General features: G+C 49.2%; 1 protein-coding gene across 1 annotated transcript in view; it reads right to left on the reverse strand.

Annotated features, from left to right (window-relative positions):
• The window catches only part of GRB10 (growth factor receptor bound protein 10), a 183,148-nt gene extending 170,239 nt beyond the window's left edge, over positions 1-12,909 (reverse strand). Inside the window, exon 1 of the mRNA XM_027540259.1 lies at positions 12,754-12,909. The gene's annotated coding sequence lies outside the window, so the exon portion shown is untranslated. The remainder of the gene's footprint in view (positions 1-12,753) is intronic.
• Between the last annotated feature and the right edge of the window lie 12,843 nt (positions 12,910-25,752).

The following is a 25,752-nucleotide window of genomic DNA, read 5'->3' on the forward strand; positions in this document are numbered from 1 at the left end:
AGGGTGGTGTCATAAAGAAGGCTAAATGCCAAAGAATTGGCTTTGAACTGTGGTGCTGGAGAGACTATTGAGAGGCCCTTAGACAGCAAGGAGATCAAACCAATCAATCCTAAAGGAAATCAACCCCAAACATTCAGTAGAAGGGCTGATGCTGAAGCTCCAGTACTTTGGCCACCCGATGCAAAGAACTTTGAAAAAGACCCTGACGCTGGGAAAGACTAAAGGCACGAGGAGAAGGGGGCAACAGAGGATGAGATGGTTGGATGGCATCATCTACTCAATGGATGTGAGTTTGAGCAAACTCCGGGAGATGGTGATGGACAGGGAAGCCTGATGTGCTGCAGTCGATGGTGATGCAAACAGTCAGACATGACTGAGCGACTGAACAACAACAACAGGAGATGCAGCTCTAACCATTCATGAGACCTATTTGGAAAGTTGAATGTGCTGCTACCATCATTTGATAAAGACCAAAGACTAAGAAAAACAGCTTTCCTTACTGCATCTCTTGTTTCTACCTGAGCAGGTGCACACACAAAGGTTCCCATCATCATCCTTCCTTGTGTCTCCACCGTGGGGCAGCCCTGTCCAACAGAAGCTTCCACGATCACCAACAGGTCAAGCTTGCCAAGAGTCACTTGTGGGGTGAGCAATTGAGCTGTATTAGGGTAGCTACTCTTAATTTCAAACAACCAACCGCAGGCAGAAGTACATACATAGTGAATTCCCCGGTGGTCCAGTGGTTGAGAATCCACCTGGCAATGCAGGGGCCATGGGTTCGAGCCCCGGCCAGGGAACTAAGATCCCACAGGCCATGTAGCAACTAAGCCTGCATGCTGCAATTACCGAGCCCATACTCTGTGGCTCTCGCGACTCAACTACAGAGCCCGTGCCTTGAATGAAAGATCCCACCAGACACAACCAAGATCGTGTGTACCACAACCAAGGCCTGGCAGCCTGGCACAGCTAAATAAATTTTATATATATATATATATATTTTTTTTTTTACAAAAAAGAAAGAAATACACAGGCAGATCTCAGGCTTAGGGTCTGCCCACTTCCCAACATGTGAAGCCAAGTCCATCCCAATAGCAAGGCAAGAAGGGCAAGTTTTTCTATCACAAAGATCCAGTCTATCACAAAGCTCCCAGTCTAAATTTGCTGACCACCATCCTAGGAAGACAAAGACAGCAAACACCTTAGATGATGGATCTCCCCAGAATGCAGATTTAGCCTGCGCGGACCTCCGGGTCTGGTTATAACTCACTGCTAACCAGGATGGGGCCTCCCAGACCAGTCTGAGCTCTCTGAGGAGAAAGCTACAATGAGTTCCCTATGCCCCCAGGAATCATCTCTAACCATTCCCAACATGAGTAAAAGCAGCAAAATAAGGGCAGATTCACAGCATCCACAGTGGTCTGGTCCCTGACACTATAATCCAGCTCGGAGAAAATTAGCGAGGTGAGGTCCACATGTGTCCAGACCTCTTTACCTGGGGGCCTTGTTCCCTGCATTGGCTGGCCTTGGAAATCATCTTCCTGACCAGCCCTACCCTTGCTCTCTCCCAGACCAGAACAGATGAGCTGACTGGCAGACCCGCAGCCACGCCCCAAACCAGAAACTCCAGATTTGGGCAGGAGAAGATGAGGTCCAGAAAGGAGGATGGCAGAAGGGCAGGGCACTCCTCGAAAGAGGGACCCAGGCAGTAAAGAATGCCAGCTGTATCGAAATCACAAAAACCTGGAAACAGCCCAAATGACTACCCACAGGTGGATGGATAAACTCGCTGCACTGGATCCACACAAAGGAATGCTGCTGCTGCTGCTGCTGCTGCTGCTGCTGCTGCTGCTGCTGCTAAGTCGCTGCAGTCGTGTCCGACTCTGTGCGACCCCAGAGACGGCAGCCCACCAGGCTCCCCCGTCCCTGGGATTCTCCAGGCAAGAACACTGGAGTGGGTTGCCATTTCCTTCACCAATGCATGAAAGTGAAAAGTGAAAGTGAAGTCGCTCAGTTGTGTCTGACTCTTCACGACCCCATGGACTGCTCCTCCATCCATGGGATTTTCCAGGCAAGAGTACTGGAGTGGGGTGCCATCATCTTCTCCGCAAAGGAATGCTACTCAGCAACAAAAAAGGAAGAAGTTCTTGCTACAACACAGATGCATCTCAAAATAATGATGCCGAGGGCAAGAGGCCAGACAAAATAAATCAGGCAGCTTTATCTGACGCTCTAGAAAATGCAAACTCATCCACTGTATTGGTTTGTGGTTATGAATAAACTTTTTTATAGTTATTACTTTATGTTCATCAAGTGCAACATTAACTTTTCATTTACTTATTTATGTTTGCCACACCATGCAGCATGTGCGATCTTAGTTCCCCAGCTAGGAGTCAAACCTACACCCCTGGCACCGGAAGCACAGAGGATTAACCACTGGGCCACCACTGAAGCCCCACAAATAAACATTAGCGATACGGGATCAGTGAACAAAGGCAATGAATGAGCTATATCTAACTTACTGGTACCTTGGTGCCCTCTCTGTAAAATGGGGAGAGTTTATATTCACTTCAGAGGGCTGTTGTGAAGATCGATAATTTAATCCACAGAACCACTTACTAGAGGCCCCCCACACACGCACACACGCACTTATTACAGTCGCCGTTTGGGGTGTCACCGCTATCTGGTCTCTGCACCTCCTCCCCCGAGGAGCACAGGCTCTGCATGGCTGTCATACCCTGGATGCAGGCCGAGCTAGGCATCCCTTCACCACGTCCTGGGACACTGGTGGCGTCACAGAGGCGTCGAGTCTGAGCTGAGAATGCTGGGTTCAGATCCTATGACTTATCTTAAGTAACCTGCCAACTGTACGCCTGCAGTGCACTTTGTCCACATTTAACTTTGACCTTGATTGTCACTGCTTACAAGCACGAAGCTTTAAGAAAAAAAGAGGGGGTATATGGGTAGCTGGTTCACCTGGTTGTGCAGCAGAAACTGACAGAGCAGTGCAAAGCAACTATACTCCAATAAAAATTAAAAAATAAAAAATAAGCTACAAGGATACACTGTACAATATGGGGAACATAGTCAATACTTTATAATAACTGTAGAGTATAACTTAAAAATTGTGAATCACTATACTGTGTACTTGTAACACATAATATTGCACATCAACTGTATGTCAATAAAAAGTTAAAATTTGAAAGAAACAACAAAAAAGAAATAATGCCTATTCAGTCCTAAAAAAGAATGAAAGACTGCCACATGCAGGCACATGGATGGACCTGGAGACGCTCATACTGAAAGGACGAAGTCAGAAAGACAAGTATCTTATGATATCACTTACATATGGAATCTAAAATATGACACGAATAAATATATTTATGAAACAGAAACAAATTCATGGACACAGAGCTCTAACAGACCTGTGGTTGCCAAGAAGCAAGGGGAGGGGGGAAGGACTGGGAGTTTGGGGTTAACACATGCAAACTTATCTATTACTGTTGTTCAGTCAGGTCTGACTCTTTGTGACCCCAAGAACTGGCACACCAGGCTTTCCTGTCCTTCGCCATCTCCCAGAGTTTGCTAAAACTCATGTCCATTGAGTCAGTGATGCCATGCTGCCATCTCATCCTCAGTCACCCCCATTCTCTGCTGCTTATCCACAGGATGGAGCAATAATAGGGTCCTACTGTCTAGATCAGATCAGATCAGATCACTCGCTCAGTCATGTCCGACTCTTTGCAACCCCATGAATGGCAGCACGCCAGGCCTCCCTGTCCATCACCAACTCCCAGAGTTCACTGAGACTCATGTCCATCAAGTCACTGATGCCATCCAGCCATCTCATCCTCTGTCATCCCCTTCTCCTCTTGCCCCCAATCCCTCCAAGCATCAGAGTCTTTTCCAATGAGTCAACTCTTCGCATGAGGTGGCCAAAGTACTGGACTTTCAGCTTCAGCATCATTCCTTCCAAAGAAATCCCAGGGCTGATCTCCTTCAGAATGGACTGGTTGGATCTCCTTGCAGTCCAAGGGACTCTCAAGAGTCTTCTCCAACACCACAGTTCAAAAGCATCAATTCTTCGGCGCTCAGCCTTCTTCATAGTCCAACTCTCACAGCCATACATGACCACAGGAAAAACCATAGCCTTGACTAGACAAACCTCTGTTGGCAAAGTAAGGTCTCTGCTTTTGAATATGCTATCTAGGTTGGTCATAACTTTCCTTCCAAGGAGTAAGCGTCTTTTAATGTCATGGCTGCAGTCATCATCTGCAGTGATTTTGGAGCCCAAAAAAATAAAGTCTGACACTGTTTCCCCATCTATTTCCCATGAAGTCATGGGACCGGATGCCATGATCTTTGTTTTCTGAATGTTGGGCTTTAAGCCAACTTTTTCACTCTCCACTTTCACTTTCATCAAGAGGCTTTTGAGTTCCTCTTCACTTTCTGCCATAAGGGTGGTGTCATCTGCATATCTGAGGTTATTGATATTTCTCCCGGCAATCTTGATTCCAGCTTGTGCTTCTTCCAGTGCAGCGTTTCTCATGATGTACTCTGCATAGAAGTTAAATAAACAGGGTGACAATATACAGCCTTGATGTACTCCTTTTCCTATTTGGAACCAGTCCGTTGTTCCATGTCCAGTTCTAACTGTTGTTTCCTGACCTGCATACAAATTTCTCAAGAGGCAGATCAGGTGGTCTGCTTTTTCCATCTCTTTCACAATTTTCCACAGTTTATTGTGATCCACACAGTCAAAGGCTTTGGCATCGTCAATAAAGCAGAAATAGATGTTTTTCTGGAACTCTTTTGCTTTTTCCATGATCCAGCAGATGTTGGCAATTTGATCTGTGGTTCCTCTGCCTTTTCTAAAGCCAGCTTGAACATCAGGAAGTTCACGGTTCACATATTGCTGAAACCTGGCTTGGAGACTTTTGAGCATTACTTTACTAGCGTGCGAGATGAGTGCAATTGTGCGGTAGTTTGAGCATTCTTTGGCATTGCCTTTCTTTGGGATTGGAATGAAAACTGACCTTTTCCAGTCTTGTGGCCACTGCTGAGTTTTCCAAATTTGCTGGCATATTGAGTGCAGCACTTTCACAGCATCATCTTTCAGGATTTGGAATAGCTCAACTGGAATTCTATCACCTCCACTAGCTTTGTTCATAGTGATGCTTTCTAAGGCCCACTTGACTTCACATTCCAGGATGTCTGGCTCTAGGTCAGTGATCACACCATTGTGATTATCTGGGTCATGAAGATCTTTTTTGTACAGTTCTTCTGTGTATTCTTGCCATCTCTTCTTAATGTCTTCTGCTTCTGTTAGGTCCATACCATTTCTGTCCTTTATCGAGCCCATCTTTGCATGAAATGTTCCTTTGGTATCTCTGATTTTCTTGAAGAGATCCCTAGTCTTTCCCATTCTGTTGTTTTCCTCTATTTCTTTGCATTGATCGCTGAAGAAGGCTTTCTTATCTCTTCTTGCTATTCTTTGGAACTCTGCATTCAGATGCTTATATCTTTCCTTTTCTCCTTTGCTTTTTGCTTCTCTTCTTTTCACAGCTATTTGTAAGGCCTCCTCAGACAGCCATTTTGCTTTTTTGCATTTCTTTTCCATGGGAAAGGTCTTGATCCCTGTCTCCTGTACAATGTCACGAACCTCATTCCATAGTTCATCAGGCACTCTATGTATCAGATCTAGGCCCTTAAATCTATATCTCACTTCCACTGTATAATCATAAGGGATTTGATTTAGGTCATACCTGAATGGTCTAGTGGTTTTCCCTACTTCTTCAATTTAAGTCTGAATTTGGCAATAAGCAGTTCATGGTCTGAGCCACAGTCAGCTCCTGGTCTTATTTTTGCTGACTGTATAGAGCTTCTCCATCTTTGGCTGCAAAGAATATAATCAATCGGATTTCGGTGTTGACCATCTCGTGATGTCCATGTATAGTCTTCTCTTGTGTTGTTGGAAGAGGGTGTTTGTTATGACCAGTGCATTTTCTTGGCAAAACTCTATTAGTCTTTGCCCTGCTTCATTCCATATTCCAAGGCCAAATTTGCCTGTTACTCCAGGTGTTTCTTGACTTCCTACTTTTGCATTCCAGTCCCCTATAATGAAAAGGACATCTTTTTTGGGTGTTAGTTCTAAAAGGTCTTGTAGGTCTTCATAGAACCATTCAACTTCAGCTTCTTCAGCGTTACTGGTTGGGGCATAGACTTGGATTACTGTGATATTGAATGGTTTGCCCTGGAAATGAACAGAGATCATTCTGTCATTTTTGAGATTGCATCCAAGTACTGCATTTCGGACTCTTTCATTGATGATGATGGCCACTCCATTTCTTCTGAGGGATTCCTGCCCGCAGTAGTAGATATAATGGTCATCTGAGTTAAATTCACCCATTCCAGTCCATTTCAGTTCGCTGATTCCTAGAATGTCGACATTCACTCTTGTCATCTCTGTCTAGATAGGGAACTATATTCAATCTCCTGGCATAAACTATAGTGCAAAAGGACACGAAAAAGAATATATTTATATATATTAAAGAAAAGAAAAGCTCTAACACTGTCTGTTCCTACCACCAAAGAGCCAAAAGAGCCAGAGCCTTCCCAGTGATCCCCACCCTATGCAAGAGAGCCACAGCCTTCCCAGTGATCCCCACCCTACCCCAAAAGAACCAGAGCCTTCTCAGTGATCCCCACCCTACCCAACAGAACTAGAGCCTTCCCAGTGATCTCACCTTACCCAACAGAGCCAGAGCTTTGCCAGTGATCCCCACCCTACCCAACAGAACCACAGCTGTCCCAGTGATTCCCACCCTACCCAATAGAACTACAGCCTTCCCAGTGATCCCCACCCTATCGAAGAGAGCCAGAGCCTTCCCAGTGATCCCCACCCTACCCAACAGAGCCAGAGCCTTCCCAGTGATCCCCACCCTACAGAGCCAGAGCCTTCCCAGTGATCCCCACCCTACCCAACAGAGCCAGAGCCTTCCCAGTGATCCCCACCCTACCCCAACAGAACCAGAGCCTTTCCAGGGACACCCACCCTACCCAAGAAAGGCCAGGGGTTAGGGTGAAATGTTCCCACCCACCCAGGTGTCAGGTTTCACCTGACTTCCCACCACCTTGGGCCCTAGCCTGTGGGTAGCTGGTGCTCAGGCTCAGAGCACCCTAACACTGTGCTGGCTGCCAAGAAGAGCTGGTCTTCTCCCTCCCACCTGGAGGAAGTGGACACCCAGCTCCCCTGCAGGGGCAGGGCAGCTTTGCCTCCATCCCTGATGGCGTCAGGAGAGGGTCAGGAGGTGAGAGGAGGGGTGAACTGGCATTTGCCCCCTCCCCCACATCCCAGTCCACAGGGGCCAGTGGGAGATCCATCCCACTCCACAGTGAGAAAGCTGAGCTCGTGGCCCTGCTCCCAGGGGCCCAGAGGAGGCAGGAAGGTGTGAGAGAGACTGAAGAGGAGCTGCACTCACCCACGCTGACCATATGAGCGGAGTGGTGAACCCAGCAGAATCACAGACCCCAAGGCTGCCGATGTCCACCCCACAAGGCCTGTGTCTACACTTCAACAGTGAAACTCCCTACCGAGAAGGTTACACAGGATCCAGAGTCCCCTGGTACAAACCCAAGGTGTCCAAAACACAGCTGAAACCCACCTGTGTCCCAAGAACCAGGATGATGCAACTGGACTGAGCAAGGACAGTTGACAAAGGCAGCCCTGGGAGACCCGTGTCCAAAGCCTCAGCACAGCAGTCACAAACACGCTTCCACAAGAACTGCAAACCCTCTCAAACAAATGCAAGCTGAAAAGCGACACCTCCAAGGGACTCCTAAGCAGGGGAAAACATTTCTCTTCCTTTTTAAAAAAAAATTATTATTGGAATATAGCTGCTTTATAACGTTGTGTTAGTTTCTCCTGTACGGCAAAGTGACCCAGCCATGCGTACACATATATCTCCTCTTTTCTGGTTTTCATTTAGGTCACCACACAGCACTGAGTTGAGTTCCCTATGCTGTTCAATAGGGTCTCATTAGTTACCTATTTTATACACAGTAGTGTATATATGTCAATCCAATCTTCCAATCCAGACCACCCCGCTGTCCCCCTTGGTGTCCATATGTTTGTTCGTTTTCGTGAGTCTCTTCTTCTGCTTTGCAAATAGCTTCCTCTGCACCATTTTTCTAAATTCCACATATGTGTGTTAATATACAGCATTTGTTTTTCTTGCTTCACTCTGCATGACAGCCTCTCGGCATTTCTCTTCCTTCAATCTTAGTGACTTTTGGGTTTCCTTTCATCAGAGAATAATTTGCTAAGATACAGCTCCAACATATCTGAACCCAACAGAGTTAATTAGACATTTACTGAGATCCTGCCATGTGTGAGGTCACTGGGCCTTGCTCAGGGTTGCTCACCTTGCTTCTGGGTTTAACCCAGTGATAGCGACAGGCACAGGCAACATCACCAGCTCAGGGCAGGAGGGGCAAAGTACCCAAAATGACGCAGGAATAAAACCACATGGGAGCTCTGCAGGAGGGCGCAGTCAGCCCAAACAATAAGGATGCCCTGAGTGCCGAGATGGCAGCAGACACAGTGAACAGGGGAAGTGAGGGAGGGGAAACAGGAAGCAGACACAGAAGTCAGGGGAGCAGCTGATCCAGAAACCGAGAGACGAGCGGATGCACAGGAAGGAAGGAAAGAAGGCACGCGTCAATGCATGCGGGCGTCTGAGAGACCTGTTCACGGTGAGCTGACGTGAGGACCAAACAGCTGGGCACATGCTGTGATCTTCTGCCCTCGAAGAGAGGAAGGCAGAAGCTGTTCCATCTTTAGTGAGATTCTGAGGACACTTTGGTTCAAACGATACTGTAAATGGGAAGGAGTGACTGATCCATGCAACTAGGCAGAGAAAAGGTCTCTACCCTTAGCCAAGCCCTGTCTTGCTACGTAAGTTAAAATAACTGCAACAGCAATAATGAGCTCTTCTCTGCCCGTACCTCAAGGGCAAACAAGCCAGTGAGAGAGGCGCTCTCCCACCAGCCACCCTGCAGGGGCAGGACAGCCTCTATGGGCCATGGCGGGGGTAGGGGCGCTCGCCAGAGGCTGGGCCATCAGTGGGGCCGCGGCAGGGACACTGAGCCTGGGGACACGATGCTCTGACCCAAGTGAGTTAAAAGCTATCCAGCAACAACAAAACAAGCAGCCAGAACACGGGACCCGAGGATGGCGAGGTGGAGAGAAGCACTCAGAGGCCTCTTTGGGATCTGGAGTGGGAAGACAGAAATCGGATGATAGAAGTCATCTGCACCTTTATCTCTCTCATCACCATGACCCCAAATCAAACAGGTCTCCTGAGATCCAGTAAACTCTGCTGCCATCCTATCCATCCCACCCCACTTTACCACCCACAAATCCACGATTTCCATACTGGGTTCATCCAGGTTTGGGCTGAGTGCCCTGGTGGGAGCCACTGTATAAAGAAGCCTGAGGTGACAATAACCATTTCCCTAACTGCCCTCCCACCGGGCCCCCTCAGACCCTCTTATTTCGTGATATAACATCTTTCTGGAACTCCAGGGCTAGGTTCCACCCAACCCACAGATCCAACAGAAAGAGTGCTCAACGGAATCACGCTCCTCAAGTGCGTTTCATGCCTGCAGACAAGGCACCCCCAGCACCAAGGCAGACCTGGTGTCACATGGCCGCTCACCAGGAACTTACAGAATAAGTAGATCAAAGTCAGGAAAGTAAGAACGGATTTATTGACGGTTTCAATCAAGCATGCTATTTAATGTGCTCAGGTGAGTTTAACGTGGGTCAAATGTGTTCCCTGTACTACAGAGGCTCATCAAGGATGCCAAGGACCCCCACCCTGCACCCTGGCGGGCATGCATAGTCCACAGAGCCTGCTGTAATGGTCTGAGCGTGGAGTCCATGGACCTGTGCACCCCCGAATCCCTGCACATCCCACCAGCATGCATTTCAGGAACTGGCCAGGGCGAAGGGTGCAGTATGCAGCCACGGAATACCACAAACCAGCTTTAGAAAGCCAAAGGCTTTCCACCCTGGCTCATCCCTGCTGAAGCCCATCACAAGAATGGTCACAGGGACACAGAGAAGCAACAGAGGCTCCCACAGCCCTGCCCCTCCGGGTCAGTGGGGGCTCCAGGCCCTGTCTCAGCCGTGGGTTCCACAGTGGTGCTGGGACAGGGCATCTGAGCAAGAGTCCCGGTCAAGGAAGGGTTCTGGGGCTGAAAACGTTTTGGAAAGTCCCCACAGGACACTCTCTGGGGCCACCCTTTAGTCACTGTACCTGCTGAACCTCTGGGGACCAGGGCTGGGCAGTCACAGACACAGCTCCCCACCCTCGGGGGTCGGTGGGATGGATCCCAAGCTGTGCCTTCCACACCAGTGGACCCACTGCCTAAGCTGCGTGGATAATTAGATTTTGAGCCCAAACAGGAGGATTAACTGTTAAACGAGGCTTCATTTCAATGCTGTGTCTGTGCCAAGAGGTGCCCAGCCCGGCTGTCAGAACCCACAGGTTTAAGCCTTTTGTGTTTGACCAATCTGACCAGAAGGAGGACAGGCGGTGCAGGCTGGTCAGGTGCGCTGAGAAGTGGGGACTCGGGAGGCTCAAGGGTGTTTTCTCGCCTTTTTCAGATGTGTCTGTTATACTATGAAGGCTCGGCAGAAACAAACACAGTCCCCATCTTCCAGGCATCTCAGGACAATTCGGAAGGGCTACAGGTGAAGGGGAGGCAGGACCAAAGAGCAGGGGACCATCCTGAGTGCATCATGTGGCCCAGGCCCCAGAGCATCCCACACAGTCTACACAGGGACAAGGCGAGCCCCCGACACCTGGGCCTGTGCCCGAAGCCTCAGACTCCAGAGGTGGCGCTGTCATCAGCCACAAAGTGTGTATTTTCACTATAACTTATTCTCCCAGGAGACAAGGTGCTTCTGTGATCTTCATACACCTCTGCTGGGAGGAGAGGATAAAGGTCCCATGTCACAGAAAGGAGTCTGTCTAAGGGCACAATCTTCCCACCACGAGGGCCATGAAGGTTCAGGAAAGTTCGAGAAGCCTCACTGACATCCAGGGAAGAACATCACACTGCAGGAAACATCAACCGCCCTGCCCACTAATCAGAGGGAAACATGAAAACGTCACATGTGCACTTGTTGAACTCAGAACAGAATATGTACCAAGTTAGCCTCTAAGATAAGGAAGACACTCGGTAAGCATCTACTGAATGAACCCAAAAGATTAAGAACCCTTCTTTGCTCTGTGGACCACAGAGGAAACCTGCAGGGGAAGTACAAGGTCAGCAAGGAGGCAACAGAAAGGAGAGGTGGAGAAATGAGCTGGGAAGCAGGAAGGACACAAGTGGACAGAGTATACCCTTCCTACAGAGGACGGTGGGCCCCAAACCCCAGTCCCCCTTCAGCCACTTGGCCTGGGGGGTGTTCCCCACTGTTAGGGGATAAATTCAAAACAGCCATGGTTAAGCCCTAACCTCCAGGATCTCAGAATGTGACTGTGCTTTAAAGACATAATGCAGATAAAATGAGGACTTCCTGGAAGCCTCATCCCATATATGACTGGTATCCTTCCAAGAAGAGGACGTAGAAACACAGCCTGTGAGGTCACAGGGAGACTACGGCTGTCTACACACCCGGAGACAGGCCTCAGGAGAGGTTAGCTTGCCCACACCTTGATCTTGTACTTCTGGCCTCCAAGATTGCCAGCCGGAATGTGGCATTTATTCCAGCGGCTGAGCTGACTGATACAGTCTCCACTACCCACTACTCTTTCAGAGCAAAGGCTCCAGCAGACGCACGTGCAGGAAGGCCATCCAGCCTCTGCTCTACCAGACACTTCAGACATACCAACAGCATGGTAAGAATCCATAGCCAGGCCAGCCGGGGTGAAAGAGAAGGTCCATCGCCGCGTCAGCCTCCTCAGGAGGCAGTGAGGTGCAAGGGGCCAGCACCTGCCCCAGGCCATCACAGCGCATCTGCCCTGGGCCGTCACGGCGCACCCACCCCGGACCGTCATGGCACAAACGCCCCCAGTTGCAGTGGTACAGGTGGGCAGACCTCCAGCAGAGGGGAGAAAACAGGGCCTGAGCAGGGCCCTCCACCTCGGCTCTAAAACGAACAGCTGACAACTCTTGAGGGCTTGCCATGAGAATCTCAGAATAACCTGGAAGCATATCAGCACTCAGGCCTTCCCAAGTGGCTCAGTGGTAAAGAATCTGTCTGCCAATGCAGGAGACACAGGTTCAATCCCTGGGTTGGGGAGATCCCCTGGAGAAGGAAACAGCCTTCTCCAGTACTCTTGCCTGAAAATGCCATGGACAGAGGAACCCGGCAGGTTACAGTCCCCGAGGTGGAAAAGATTCAGACACGACTGAGCAGCTGAGCACACGTGCAGATCAGCACTCACTGCACAGAAAGCAAGGACTGGAGTGGGTGAGCAGCAGGAAAGGTGGCTCAAAGGGTGGGCTGCAGGGCCTGGACCAAGCTCGTTGTGATCTCCCCTCCCACCCACCTCAGCTCAAAGATGGGGATGGGGGGAGGCCACCGAGCAGGTGGGGCTCCCTGCAGAAACCCTGGAAGGAAGGGCCCAGTGGGACGTTTCTGCTCACACTTAGTGATTTGCAATAAGATGCATTTATTATTCTCCCTTTCATCAACAGTGAACAGACCCACGTCCTGCAAAGTAACCAAACAGAGCTTACCTGTCGGGGGCTTGCTGGGGCTCTGGGTGTCTGGCGGCCACCTGGCTGGAACGAGGCACCTAGAAGTAGCGGCTGGTCACGGTCACAGGTCACGGTCACGGGCCACTGCCCCCTGCAGCCCCCTCTTCAGGCTCAGCATGCTGCCCAGCTCCGAAGCTGAAAGGCAAGGAGGCCTCCACTGAACATGCTAAATTTGCACAAGTGTGAATTTTATACCCTGCACCCAAGAATACAAGTTTTAAAACAATTTTTTAAACAAACAGATGTGTTTTATTTTTTTTCCTTCTTTTCAAAGAGACTGTTTAAAAGACAGACTCTTCGAAAGGAGTCCACAAGCAGCGGGTTTCTAGTTGCCATGGTGCTGACCACAGGGACAAAGGCCCACAGACACCAGAAATGCCTTGGGAAGCTGCTGGTCCCAGGTCACTGCCCGAGTGCTTCCCCCAGCCCCACCAAAAAAGCAGGCAGGTAAGGACTGGGCAGGCCTCTGCTCTCTTGCAAGGCCAAGTCTATACCTGTAAGGCATCCCTGGCACCTAGATCACAGCCCACATCCTTCCCAGGTCCTCCCAGGCTACAGCCCTCATCCCACCCCCTGGGGACCATCCTCATCTGAGACCATGTTCTGGCCATTGTGCCCAGTGCCTGAGAGGCCCTGTGCAGGGCCCATGCGTGTGCCATGGGGGGAGTGGGAATCCTGGCTACTTCTCCTGATTCAATGCTCTCACTTCTACTGTGAGGGCCAAGACACTGCTCCAGAGTCGGGGGTGAGGGGGACAGAGACAAAGGTTCCCCCTGCCAGAGGGGAACGTCTGGCCACCAAGAGAGCTCTGTGTGTTCCCCTCTGCAGAGGGGAGAGAGAGCTGCCTCCCAGAGGACCCTAGCACCTGATACTCAATGCCACAAAATCTCCCCAAGTCCAGAAGAAACACACTCACTCGATGACTCAGAGAGATCAGCAGAGAGCAAAGGTTCCGTGGACAAAAGTCCCGAGCACCGCTGTGCCCGTGTGTCTGTGACACGGTGTCCTTGGGTGGAGGACACATCACCCAGGGATGTGGAACTAGCTTACCCTGACCACTCAATGGTGGAAACAAAGCCTGCCCTGCCTCCAACCTGACGTGGGAGAGGCCAGGGTTGAGGACTTAGAAAGCTACAGAAGAAGGTCCGTCTGGGCACTCAGGCTAAGAATCTGGTGCGGGAGCTGGACAACATCTGCCACCTCCTGACCCCACTCCCTCTCAGTTGGTGACCTGGGGGCAGATCACCCCACTCTCTGAGCCTCAGTGCCCCCCATAGCAAAATCAATATGAAGATAACATCTCCCTCCAGAGCTTCTATGAGCATGAAGTGAGCAAACGCATGTAAAGACTTAGGATAAAACACACAGTAAATGTTAGACAAACGCTAGTTATGAGCTCGGACACAGCAAGCAAGTCCCCTGCTGTCAGATGCTGAACACAGCGGCCACCTGCAAGCTGCAAAGGCTGCTGGTGTTTAGAGGGGACACTGAACTTCTAGGATCAAAAGGGGAGAGACCCCTCATATAGGACTCTCTGACTGCTCAAAGCTGAATATTACCCATGCATGCAAAGGCATTTGATGAAAGGTGCCTGCTTTCATCCTCAAAGAATGTGTAAGCCTGAAAAGTGTTATAATGTTCATGTCGAGTGGAACAACTCTAAATTCCAGTAGCTAAGTTGACTCCAAGTTTAAAAATCTTAAAAAGAAATAAAAAGGCGAACGGTCACACAGGCATGAGGGTCTTTGAACAACAACTGGCTGGCAAGTTGGCAAGGGCACCAGGTCATACGACAACAGAGTATCACATGCCCATCATCACCTCTAACCCTCACATCCTGAGAGGTCTCCCCTCATTTCCAGAGGAAAAATCTTTCCTTGGACATCATCCAAAAGCCCCAGGACCAATTCCAAATGCATCTTTCATGCCTGTGACCTTCAGCTGACAATATACATTCAGGAGATTTACTTTTTATACTAAAAGTTTTTTTTAAATGACATAGTTGCCTGTCAAGCTGTTCACCACTTCAAGCATTTTCATCTATCTTTAAGAAAGTGGATATGTAACTACAGCAGATAAAACAAAGACATGATTTTTGAACCTGATGAGCTGAAAAGAGGTACTAAGATACAGCACCCTCCTCAGGAAGAAAGGCAGAGGTGCTATTTCCAGGGCCCCATCACCTGGACCCCCACAGGCTTCCTGTAGGAACCGGACCAGCTGCACCCAGACCCACAGAAGAGATGGAACTCTCTGGGTGCTGATCACCAATTGGGTGGTTCCACAGGCAGACATGACAAAAACTTGAAATCTTCAAGAATATACAAACTTGGGCGAAAAAGAAATGTCTTCACTTACTTCCAAAATGTTTCAGAAACAAAGGACCTCTTGATTTCTGTTGAGTGCCTCTGATCCCTTCCAGAAATTCCTGAGTTAATATAAAGTTTTCCTTCTGTCTAGCTTTCTCACACTAAATATTTAGAGTCATAACAGTCACTATTTAGACACTCAACAAATCCCAAGCTTCACGATGAGGCTGTTCGGCCAGTTTGGAATGAAGGCTGGGGCTTCTCGAGAGGGGACAAAATACCTTTCATCAAAAAAATTAAACTCAGGATTGTACTGACCTCAGAGGCCCCTCTGTTTTCATGGCGTAAGAAGGCGCTTAGAAGACAAACTGAGAAATATATGAATGAAATGGAATTGAAGATAAGGCAACGTTTTCTAAGTGATGATAAAAATCTCGGGATGCTATCGCCAGAACCTTTGGACAGCTGAAAAGGGAACACAGTTAAAGCTGAGGACCCTCACTGTCCCCCATTGCCATCGGATGCACCTAGACGGGACCTGCATTCCAGTGATGCTACAGCTACTTCCAGGGCAGAGATGCTAGAACGTGAGGATAAGGATGCTGGCAACACACGGAAGTTCAAACCCAGGATCGCTCCCATTCAAATGCCAACATCATGCTTTGAAAACACACACAGGAAGGAAAGGTCTGGGAACAAGGGCAGTGACACTGACCCAGTCTGGGAAGGGCCTTCCCACGGTGGCCCGTCCACCAGCACACAGCCCGAGCTCCCCAGGATGCAGAGCACGGCCCAGGACAGGGCACTCGCACCCCAGAAGGAGCTTCCCAACTGAATGCCATCATGCAAACTTACCCAAGGCCTATGAACGGGTCCAGACCCTATCTGGTTCTCAAGTTCAGGGTCAAGCGGAACCAAGGATACTACCAATCCTCACCATGGGGCTTCTGGGGGACACCAAGCACGTCTGAAGATGGGCTGTCCAAAGGAAGCCTGTCGAAGGCCAAACAGGACAGAAGTGCAGTGGGATGAGGGGACTGCCTCCCTGGAACAGGCAGGACTCTTCTCCCCAAAACGGACCCAGAGTCCACAGGGCAGCGAGGGGCAGGACACACAGACATGCACGTAAGTGACTAGAAGACAGACTGAAAATAGCCACTCTCCACAGCTGGCACATACACGCCTGTGCTAGTTCAGCACTACGACCAGCCCAGCAAAATAAACACTATCACCACCCCATGAGAGAGATAAAAGGCCTAGCTGTCTGGAAACATAAGTTCCTAAACGGGAAGACTAACCGTCACAAAGGTTTCCATCGTCTTCAAATAATGAACTTAAAAATTAAAATTAATTTTGTCAATGAAAGACAGTATCTCATGAAAACTGACAAAATACAATAAAAGGTAAGACTGTCCAGCATAGAGCATTAACAGAACAACGTTCTCATCACAGAAGACGCTGTAAAGTGCAGTGAAGTCACTCAGTCATGTCCGACTCTTTGCGACACTGTAAAGCAAAAGTCATTAAAACAGGGTGATGCTGTATAGAAATCCTTCTAGTACCACCAGAAGGGCTGGGCTTACAAATATGAATGTTACCATTTCATTACAGCAGCACAAACTATCCTAACAGGAGACTGTGTCCGAATCGCCAAGCTCCCACAACGAGCACACAGGACCCATGGGATGGGAAGCCCTGAGTCCCCTCTTCCCTGACTCTTCCGATGATGCTGCGCAAGATAAAGATGACACCATGATGATCCAGACGTGGCCATGACCACCTTGAGTGACAACGTCTTGTGTCAGACACCTCGCCAAATGCTTTACAACTGTTTTCGAAGATTAAAAGGAGTAAAACGACATGAGACTCATAATAAGACACAAATGCTGCTAAGTCACTTCAGTCATGTCCAACCCTGTGCAACCCCATAGACGGCAGCCCACCAGGCTCCACCGTCTCTGGGATTCTCCAGGCAAGAACACTGGAGTGGGTTGCCATTTCCTTCTCCAAAGATACAAATGAGTAGTTCTTAATTAAGAATAATGAAATATTATCAATTCTTGAGGTAGAATTATGACCCCATTTTATAGGTGGAGAAACCAAGCCTGGGAGGCAATATAGTAGCTGTCGAGCTCGCACAGCTAAGAAATGGAAGAGGTGAGATTCAAATCCATAGATGTTTGAATCCGCCTACCTGCTTTAGTACTTTGCTGATAAACTATCATTTGCATAAGAAGAAAATAGACAACCTTTGCACTTATTTGTAAAGTTGTTCTTCATTTTTTTTTCTTTCAATTACATTGTTTGGAGCGTAGTTTATCTTTTCTCTTTTAGAGAAATAGAAAGTAGCCATAAAGAAGAGCCTGAAATTCAAAGCATAGAGGATAGGGGAGGGGGGGACCTCCTGCTTGCAGGAATTAAGATTTCAGTGATGGGCATAAAATAAGGAGCCTTCTTAACCTTATAACAGGCACCTACCAGACACCTCCTGCAGGCAGGTGGCCGACACAAGACAGAGGCACCAAAAGATATACAGACCATCTGGAGAAAACCACGGTTACAAAGGACACAGGCACCCCAACATTCACAGCAGCACGATTCACAACAGCCAAGCCACGGAAGCCACCCAACTGTCCACTGACAGAGGCATGGATAAAGAAGATGTGGTACATATATACAACGGAATAGTACTCAGCCACCAAAAGTGAAACAATGCCATTTGCAGCAACCTGGATGAACCCAGACAGAGAGTATCACAGTAGGTGAAGTCAGAAAAAGACAAATATCATATGGTATCACTTACATGTGCAATCTAAAAAAAATGACACAACAGAAAAGACTCACAAACATAGAGAACAGACTTACGGTTACCAGGAGGTAAGCGTGGGAGGAGGGATAAATTAGGAGTTTGGGATTGACATATACACCCTACTATACATAAAAGAATCGACAGGACCTACTGTATAGCACAGGGAATTTTGCTCAATATTCTGTAACAACCTAAATGAAAAAAAGAACCTGAAAAAGAATGGATACATGTGTATGGTTAACCGAATCACTTTGCTATATACCTGAAACTAACAACATTGTTAATCAACTATACTCCAATATAAAATAAAAATAAAAAACAAAAAACAAAAAAAACATACCAGACTCAAGTTCTTCACCAGGAGGCAAGGAAGGAGAAACCAACTCATCTACAGCCAAAGACCATCTGTGCAAAGTCCAGAGGGAAGCAAAAAGCCTCGAGAGAAACTACCATGAACACAGGCAGCAATCTGCACTCAGTAAATCTCTCTTATTAAAATAACATGGGATGAGCAGCCCAGTGCAAAAACAGGGAGAGGACAGAAGCAAACAATTCGTCACACACACACGAAACACACTCAACTTCCCAAGTAACCATGGAAACACACTACAGCAGCAATGAATGAGCTATATATTTTGACACATCTGACTGCTGAACATTTTAAAAACTGACATGACCCCTGGGAGTTGGGGTGGCCTTGGAGCAAGGGGGCTCTCCTAAGCCATAGGCGGGGCTCCTGAACAGGCTCTGGGCAGCCGAGCATCTCCCAAACGTCAGTGTTAGAAGCAGGAATCTCACTTTTTGTAACTTATTGTCACCTGAGCGTGCAGACACACACACAAAGAGCGATTACTGCCACACCCAGGAACACCGGAAAGCTGGAGCAACCCAGATACACCTACTCACCACCACCTCCCCCTTCAGCTCCCAGCAGTGGCTCCCAGCAGGTACGCGTGGCAGAAACCCAGGGGCTGCCTGTGGCCTCCCTGACCCCCTGCCCATGCAACCCACAAGGCCACTTAATTTTGGCCGAAGAAGCATCTGAAATCTATCCACTGCCTTCAGCTGCCAACATCAGCCATCACTCCCCTATGACCATGACCCAGCTCCCTCCACAAGCTGCGCCTTCACCCCTCACAAGCCAGCTGAGCGCTTGGGATACACCTTGGGGTACACGGAACGCCGCCAACAGCACCGCCTGCCTTCAAGCTCCTGGGAAACAGCCACCTGCCCGATTCACCCTCCAGGCCCCTGGCCTCCCCTAAGTCCTGCCACTCCTCTCCTGCGACCTCTGTGTCCTCTGTCCAGGAAGCTCCCCTCTTTGTTCCTCCTCTCCTTGAAACCAATGTTATGATTAACCTCTCCATCCAAAACATTATTCCCTTTCTTGGCCCACACCTGGTCCCCTGGGGATTGAGGACTGACAGAAAAGAGAGCATGGAAGCCGAGAGGGTTCCTAGGGAGCCTCCCCCCACCGGGTACCAAAGCCCCTCTTTATCCCTATTTCTTGTTTGTACAAAAAGGCTTTCGTTTCCTATGCTTTTCCTGAGTTCCAAAGAGCAGACGCAAGCAGTTATTAACTAGGGAAGCGAGGGAATGCAGAAACAGAGGAAAGGAAGGAAACTAATGTCCAGCAAGGAAATTAATGACAAAAGCTCAGGGATAAAGCAGGGTCCCAGCTCCTCCTTAAGGGAGCATCATGACAACGTGATGCTCATCTGTGAGCTGTGCTGCAGAACTAAGACACCCCAGCTCCCCAGGTGGAGGGTGGTGACTACATACTGACTACAAGTGGGTAGACCCCAGACTGGCTGGAACCAGAAGGCTGATGACTCAGATTCCTGTCACCTCAACACCAACCAATCAGAAGGTCCAGGAGCTGCCCCCCTCGCCCCAAATGTTGCCTTTAACAACCATCTGCTGAAAGGATAGTGGATTTCAGGTCTTCTGAGCATGAACTGCCCCTTCTCCTTGTCTACCACCTGCAGTAAACACTGCACTTTCCTTCACCACAACCCATGTCAGCTGATGGGCTTTGCCGTGCCCCTGTGAGAAAACCCGAGTTCAGCTTGGTGACACCCTGCACGCATCCTCTCTGCCCCGTTCTGGCCCTACTCGCCGCTTGGATCCCGCAGGCCCTGCAGACCCATCCAGGGGGACTGCGGCTGCGTTCTTGCTGCTAACTCCATGTCTGCTTCCCCACCGAGGAGCTGCTCCACAGCCAGGGCCCAGGCCTGTAGCAGACACTGCAACACCCTCAGCTCCCAGCATGGGCCAAGGGTGCAAGGCTTTGCTGAGAGGGTGAAAACACCTCCCGATGGGAGCCTGGGCAGGTCTTCCAGTGCAGAGATTCTCCAGGCTGGCAGGTGGATCCAGTGGGGAAAACCCCACCAAGTGGGGTTAATAGCCCCAGCAAACAGCCCGCTCCCTCCAAGGCTGCAGCTTCTCGGTCCTGGGATGAGATGACCCAGTCCTGACCTCATGCGAGGATGCCGTGACGCGACTCCCACAGCGCTTCTCAGAGAACTGGCGAAGGGAGCTCTTGACTAATGGTGACTAAGATGAAGGAGGAAGCGAGATAAGGACTGACATGACACTCTTGCAGAAAGGGGGAACTGACAACGGTGTACAAGCTTGTCTGGAATTCCACAGAGAAAAAGACCCAGAAGAGCCCCGAGCATCTCTGACGGGAGGGAGGCCGCGGGGTGAACAGAGAGTGCAAGGGACTCGACTCTGCAGGCTTTGGAGCTGGAATTTTCACAGTTAGGCAATTATGTAATATCATTTATCTTTCTAGGAAGAACTGTCATCAAGGTTCAGAACAGTGGTCCTGCCTGCTCCTCTGCCTCCCCACCCCTCACCCTGGATCCTGATGACTCCCCGGCATCTCCTCCCTCTGCCCAAGCAGCCTCTGACCATTCTAGGAATTCCAGAGAATTCGCTGCCCCCTCCCGCCAACAATGAGGCCATTAAATGCTTCCGGGAGGTCACATGAAAATGATTTCAGGGCTCCTTTGTACAGGCTGTTTCTAGAAATGCCAAGGATGTGCCTCTATTTTCTTTTCTTTTCCTTTCTTTTGTACTTTCTTCTCTTCGGAGGTTAAAAAAAAAAAAAGAATGAGGAAAAGTAAATGAAGACACTGTACCTCGAGGAGAAAGCACACAGTTTACTCTTCAGGCAGCAACAGTTTTGCAGGAAGAGGATCAGCCAACAGCTGGGTAGGGCTTCTCCCCTCCTCACCAGATAAACCGACAGGAAATGGAGTCCATCTTGTTCAGAGGCTTTATTGCCACTCTGCAAATACCCCGTTACCAGCATGCGCTAGTGCACAGGGAGTACCCCGAAGTCCACCACCCCCTCAGCTTCACACTTTAGGTTTCAAAGAGAAACACATCTTTTCTTCCTCGGGACCATTGAGGAGTCATGACTGTGGGTTCTAGGTTTCTAGAAGGCAATGGCACCCCACTCCAGTACTCTTGCCTGGAAAATCCCATGGATGGAGGAGCCTGGTGGGCTGCAGTCCATGGGGTCGCTAGGAGTTGGACATGACTGAGTGACTTCACTTTCACTTTTCACTTTCATGCATTGGAGAAGGCAATGGCAACCCACTCCAGTGTTCTTGCCTGGAGAATCCCAGGGACAGAGGAGCCTGGTGGGCTGCCATCTATGGGGTCGCACAGAGTCGGACATGACTGAAGCGACTTAGCAGCAGCAGGATAAAGTATGACAAGCTGGTCCTCAGCTCAGACAGAAATCAACATTTGAGGAAGAATGACAGACACAGAGGATTACCCGAGGCAGAAGCGCTTACAACACGATGACCCGCAGGTCTGAGACGTGCTGTTGCACATGGAGGGCAGGTCTAGCAGGGCTGTGCACAGACCCAGCATGGAGGCACACTGGAAACTACCATGCTTAACCACTTCCTCCACTGCTGTTTCTCTCATAAGATCTAACAGCATGAACCTGCAATGGCTTTGTCTCCATGTGACAGTCCTCTTCATCCCTGCTCAGTCCTATCAGTGGCTCACCAAGTCCCTGCTGGCCGGGCCGCTCAGCCCTCGAGTAGCCAGAGAATATCACCAGCGTGCCCAGCTACCCCTGGTGTTCCATCCACAAGCCACAGCTGACCCCTGAAGGGGCGGTATAGGCCCTTGAAAGGCCCCCCAAATCCACATGTCAAAGCCCAGACCCCCAAGGTGGTGGCGCCTTTGGGAGGTCCCTAGGTGAGATGAGGTCATGAGGGTGGGGTTTCCATAATGGGATTAGGACCCTTGGAAGAAGAGCTCAGATGTAACATACAACACGGTGAATATAATTCACGTTGCTCACATTATACGTGAAACTTAAGAGTAAATCCTAAGAGCGCTCATTGTAATAGAAAACTTTTTTTCCCTTTTACTTTGTATCTATATGAGATGATGGGTGTTCACTAAACATACTGTGGCCATCATTTCATGATGGATGTATCAGAGCAACATGCTATATACCTTACAGGTATTCAGAGCAGTATGTCAATTACATCTCAAAAACATTGGGAAGAAGCAAAAGAGAGGAGACCAGAAAGCTAGTGTGTACTGCGTGTCCACCTCGGGAGGACATGGAGAAGCTGGAGTCTGCAAACTAGGAAGATGCCCTCGTCAGACACAGAATCTGCCAGCACCGTGACCTTGGCTGTCCAGCCTCCAGAGCCGTGGGAGGTGCACATGTATTGTGTGACAGCAGTCCCTGCAGACTAGGAGGGGTGGGCACCTGGAGAGGTGTGGGCACCCCCAGCACAGCTGCTCAGAAGAGACAGGAAGACTCTGTTGCTCCCTAAGCTCAGAGCATGAAGGACTTGAAGCCTGGCCCCGGCACCGTGAGTCACCAGCCCTCAGAGGATGGGCTCTCCTCTGCCACATGGCCCTTCACTTGGACCTACAGGCTCTGGGGCCACACTCCAGCAAGCAAACTGATCTGGTCTGGCAGGCGCCCCACGCTCTGGTCCTCTGAATCCACGTCTCCTAGTCCCACAGATGTCACAGCGTGGCAGCCAAGACAAGGGGCCCCTCCCACTGACCCTGCAGCCCCTGGGCACACTGCAGGAATGGCTCAGGCTCTAGTGTGACCACTGGGCCCGGGAACAGTCCACACATGGTTCTATATCAAGTCATCTCCCAGATGCTGTCTCACAGTGAGCCCAGCACGACACGGCCTGGCCACCCTGTGCCCACCATCAGCTCATCAAATATCCAATCTGTTCACACTGTGCCTGGGGCAAGGCTAAAGCTCTGACCAAAGGGGTGGCCGGACAGGGCAGACCCTCCCACCATTCATCGCATATTCCCATCCTTCCCACCCCCTGCCTGCACACTTGTCACACCCCAGTGATCCTGTTCTGGGAGCTGGGTCTGTGAGCAAAATTCCCAGGATGCTATGGATCTCAGGCTGCTTCTCTGTGTAAGGCGGGCATCTTCTCTTAGGGTGCAGAGTAAGGGTTTGCACAGAACAGTGCTGGGCTTCCCGAAATGCAGACGCAGCCATGGCATCACTCACGCCCCTGGGCTCGCATCCTCTCCTCGCCCAGCATTCGCTCCCAGGGACTTGACTGACTCTGCTGTGTAGGACAGTGCAGATGTGGAGGGGGGGGCTGGGCCCTTCTCCTAAGGTTAACAGTCCGCAGTATCACACACAGTCTGGAAAGCCAATGTGGCGTCAGGAAACACTGGCTCAGGCAGTTAGTTCTGTTTCTACGGGGATCTAGCATTTTGTGTAGAAAATGTGAGAACTCACATTGCTGCCTCGATTCCCAAGTAACTCTCATCCAGAATCAATTCCCCTGAAAGAAGAGCATGTTCTTTAGACACCAGTTGAAAGGTTCCTGCTGCTGAAGGCAGCACATCGCACTAAGGCTCTCGTCCACCCAGGAGTTCCCAGCCAACCACTGAACGGCTGGTACTGTCTTCCTTAACCATCTCTTTGCATGATCATCTGAGCCCTGAAACTCAGGATTCTTCTCCTGAATCCACTCCACCAACATGCATGGAGTGCTCACTATGTTCTCAATCCAGCTTGGGGAATCACAGAACCATCAGAATACAGTCCCTAAGCTTGTTTTCAATGCAAGATACAGGTGTCTGGCCAAATCTTGGTCAAGACCCTGGAACGATAATGTGGGAAGAGAAACAGCTTGCTGCACCCGTGCCAAATCATTGTTTTTGTCGATTCTGCAAAAATGGTTTGGACATGCTTATAAGACCTTCTGCATGAACTTGTTCTCAGGAATCCAGCAGGGGACTTTCAGCTGTTGATAATCCCCACGGGTAACAGCCCTAAATAACTGCTAATTTCTTTAGGAACCCAAGTCACTGACACATCACTGACCAAAAATCAGGTCCTCCCAAGTCTGGAAAAGTTTACTCCTTAGACCAGAGGAAAGGAAAAACAGGGAGACCATTCACCAGTCAGATGGTCTCTGAGGGGACTAGTCTCCCAAGCACATTATTCTCAAGCCCACCTGAGTTAGGTGAGTGCCCCTCAGAATACTCACTGTCCCTCATGTGAATGGTGTCCCGGGGGGTTGAGTCTCCTACTGCAAAGCTAATTCAGACTTCAGTTCAGCATCAATTTTCAAACTGAACATCTCATTCTCCATCTGCCCGTGATTTGAGCTATGTAAACAGTCACAACAAACTAACTTCCAATGGTCGCCTATACAGATGCCTAAAGTTCACTTTCATCTTCCTAGAATTCATTCTCTGCTGTTATCAAGATGACAGTTCAGTTCAGTCTCTCAGTCATATCTGACTCTTTGCGATTCCATGGACTGCAGCACACCAGGCCTCCCTGTCCATCACCAACTCCCAGAGTTTACACAAACTCATGTCCATTGAGTCAGTGATGCCAACCAACCATCTCATCCTCTGTCGTCCCCTTCTGCTCCAGCCTTCAATCTTTCCCAGCATCAGGGTCTTTTCAAATGAGTCAGCTCTTTACATTAGGTGGCCAAAGTATTGGAGTTTCAGCTTCAGCATCAGTCCTTCCAATGAATATTCAGGACTGATCTCCATTAGGATGAATTGGTTGGATCTTCCAATGAATATTCAGGACTGATCTCCATTAGGATGAATTGGTTGGATCTTCTTGCAGTCCAAGGGACTCTCAAGAGTCTTCTCCAACACTACAGTTCAAAAGCATCAATTCTAAGGCACTCAGCTTTCTTTATAGTCCAATTCTCACATCCATACATAACCACTGAAAAAACCATAGCTTTGACAAGACGGACCTTTGTTGGCAAATTAATATCTCTGCTTTTTAATATGCTGTCTAGGTTGGTCACAACTTTCCTGCCAAGGAGTAAGTGTCATTTAATTTCATGACTGCAATCATCATCTACAGTGAGTTTGGAGCCCCCAAAAATAGAGTCTGCCACTGTTTCCCCATCTATTTGCCATGAAGTGATGGGACCAGATGCCATGATCTTAGCTTTCTGAATGCTGAGCTTTAAGCCAACTTTTTCACTCTCCTCTTTCACTTTCGTCAAGAGGCTTTTGAGTTCCTCTTCACTTTCTGCCATAAGGGTGGTGTCATCTGCATATCTGAGGTTATTGATATTTCTCCCAGGAATCTTGATCCCAGCTTGTGCTTCATCCAGCTCAGCGTTTCTCATGATATACTCTGCATATAAGTTAAATGAGCAGAGTGACAATATACAGCCTTGACATACTCCTTTTCCCATCTGGAACCAGAGTGTTGTTCCATGTCCAGTTCTAACTATTGCTTCCTGACCTTTGTACAGATTTCTCAAGAGGTAGGTCAGGTGGTCTAGTATTCCCGTGTCTTTCAGAATTTTCCACAGTTTGTTGTGATCCACACAGTCA

The sequence above is a fragment of the Bos indicus x Bos taurus genome, chromosome 4 (assembly GCF_003369695.1).
Source record: "Bos indicus x Bos taurus breed Angus x Brahman F1 hybrid chromosome 4, Bos_hybrid_MaternalHap_v2.0, whole genome shotgun sequence".
In the NCBI taxonomy this organism is placed as follows: domain Eukaryota; kingdom Metazoa; phylum Chordata; class Mammalia; order Artiodactyla; family Bovidae; genus Bos; species Bos indicus x Bos taurus.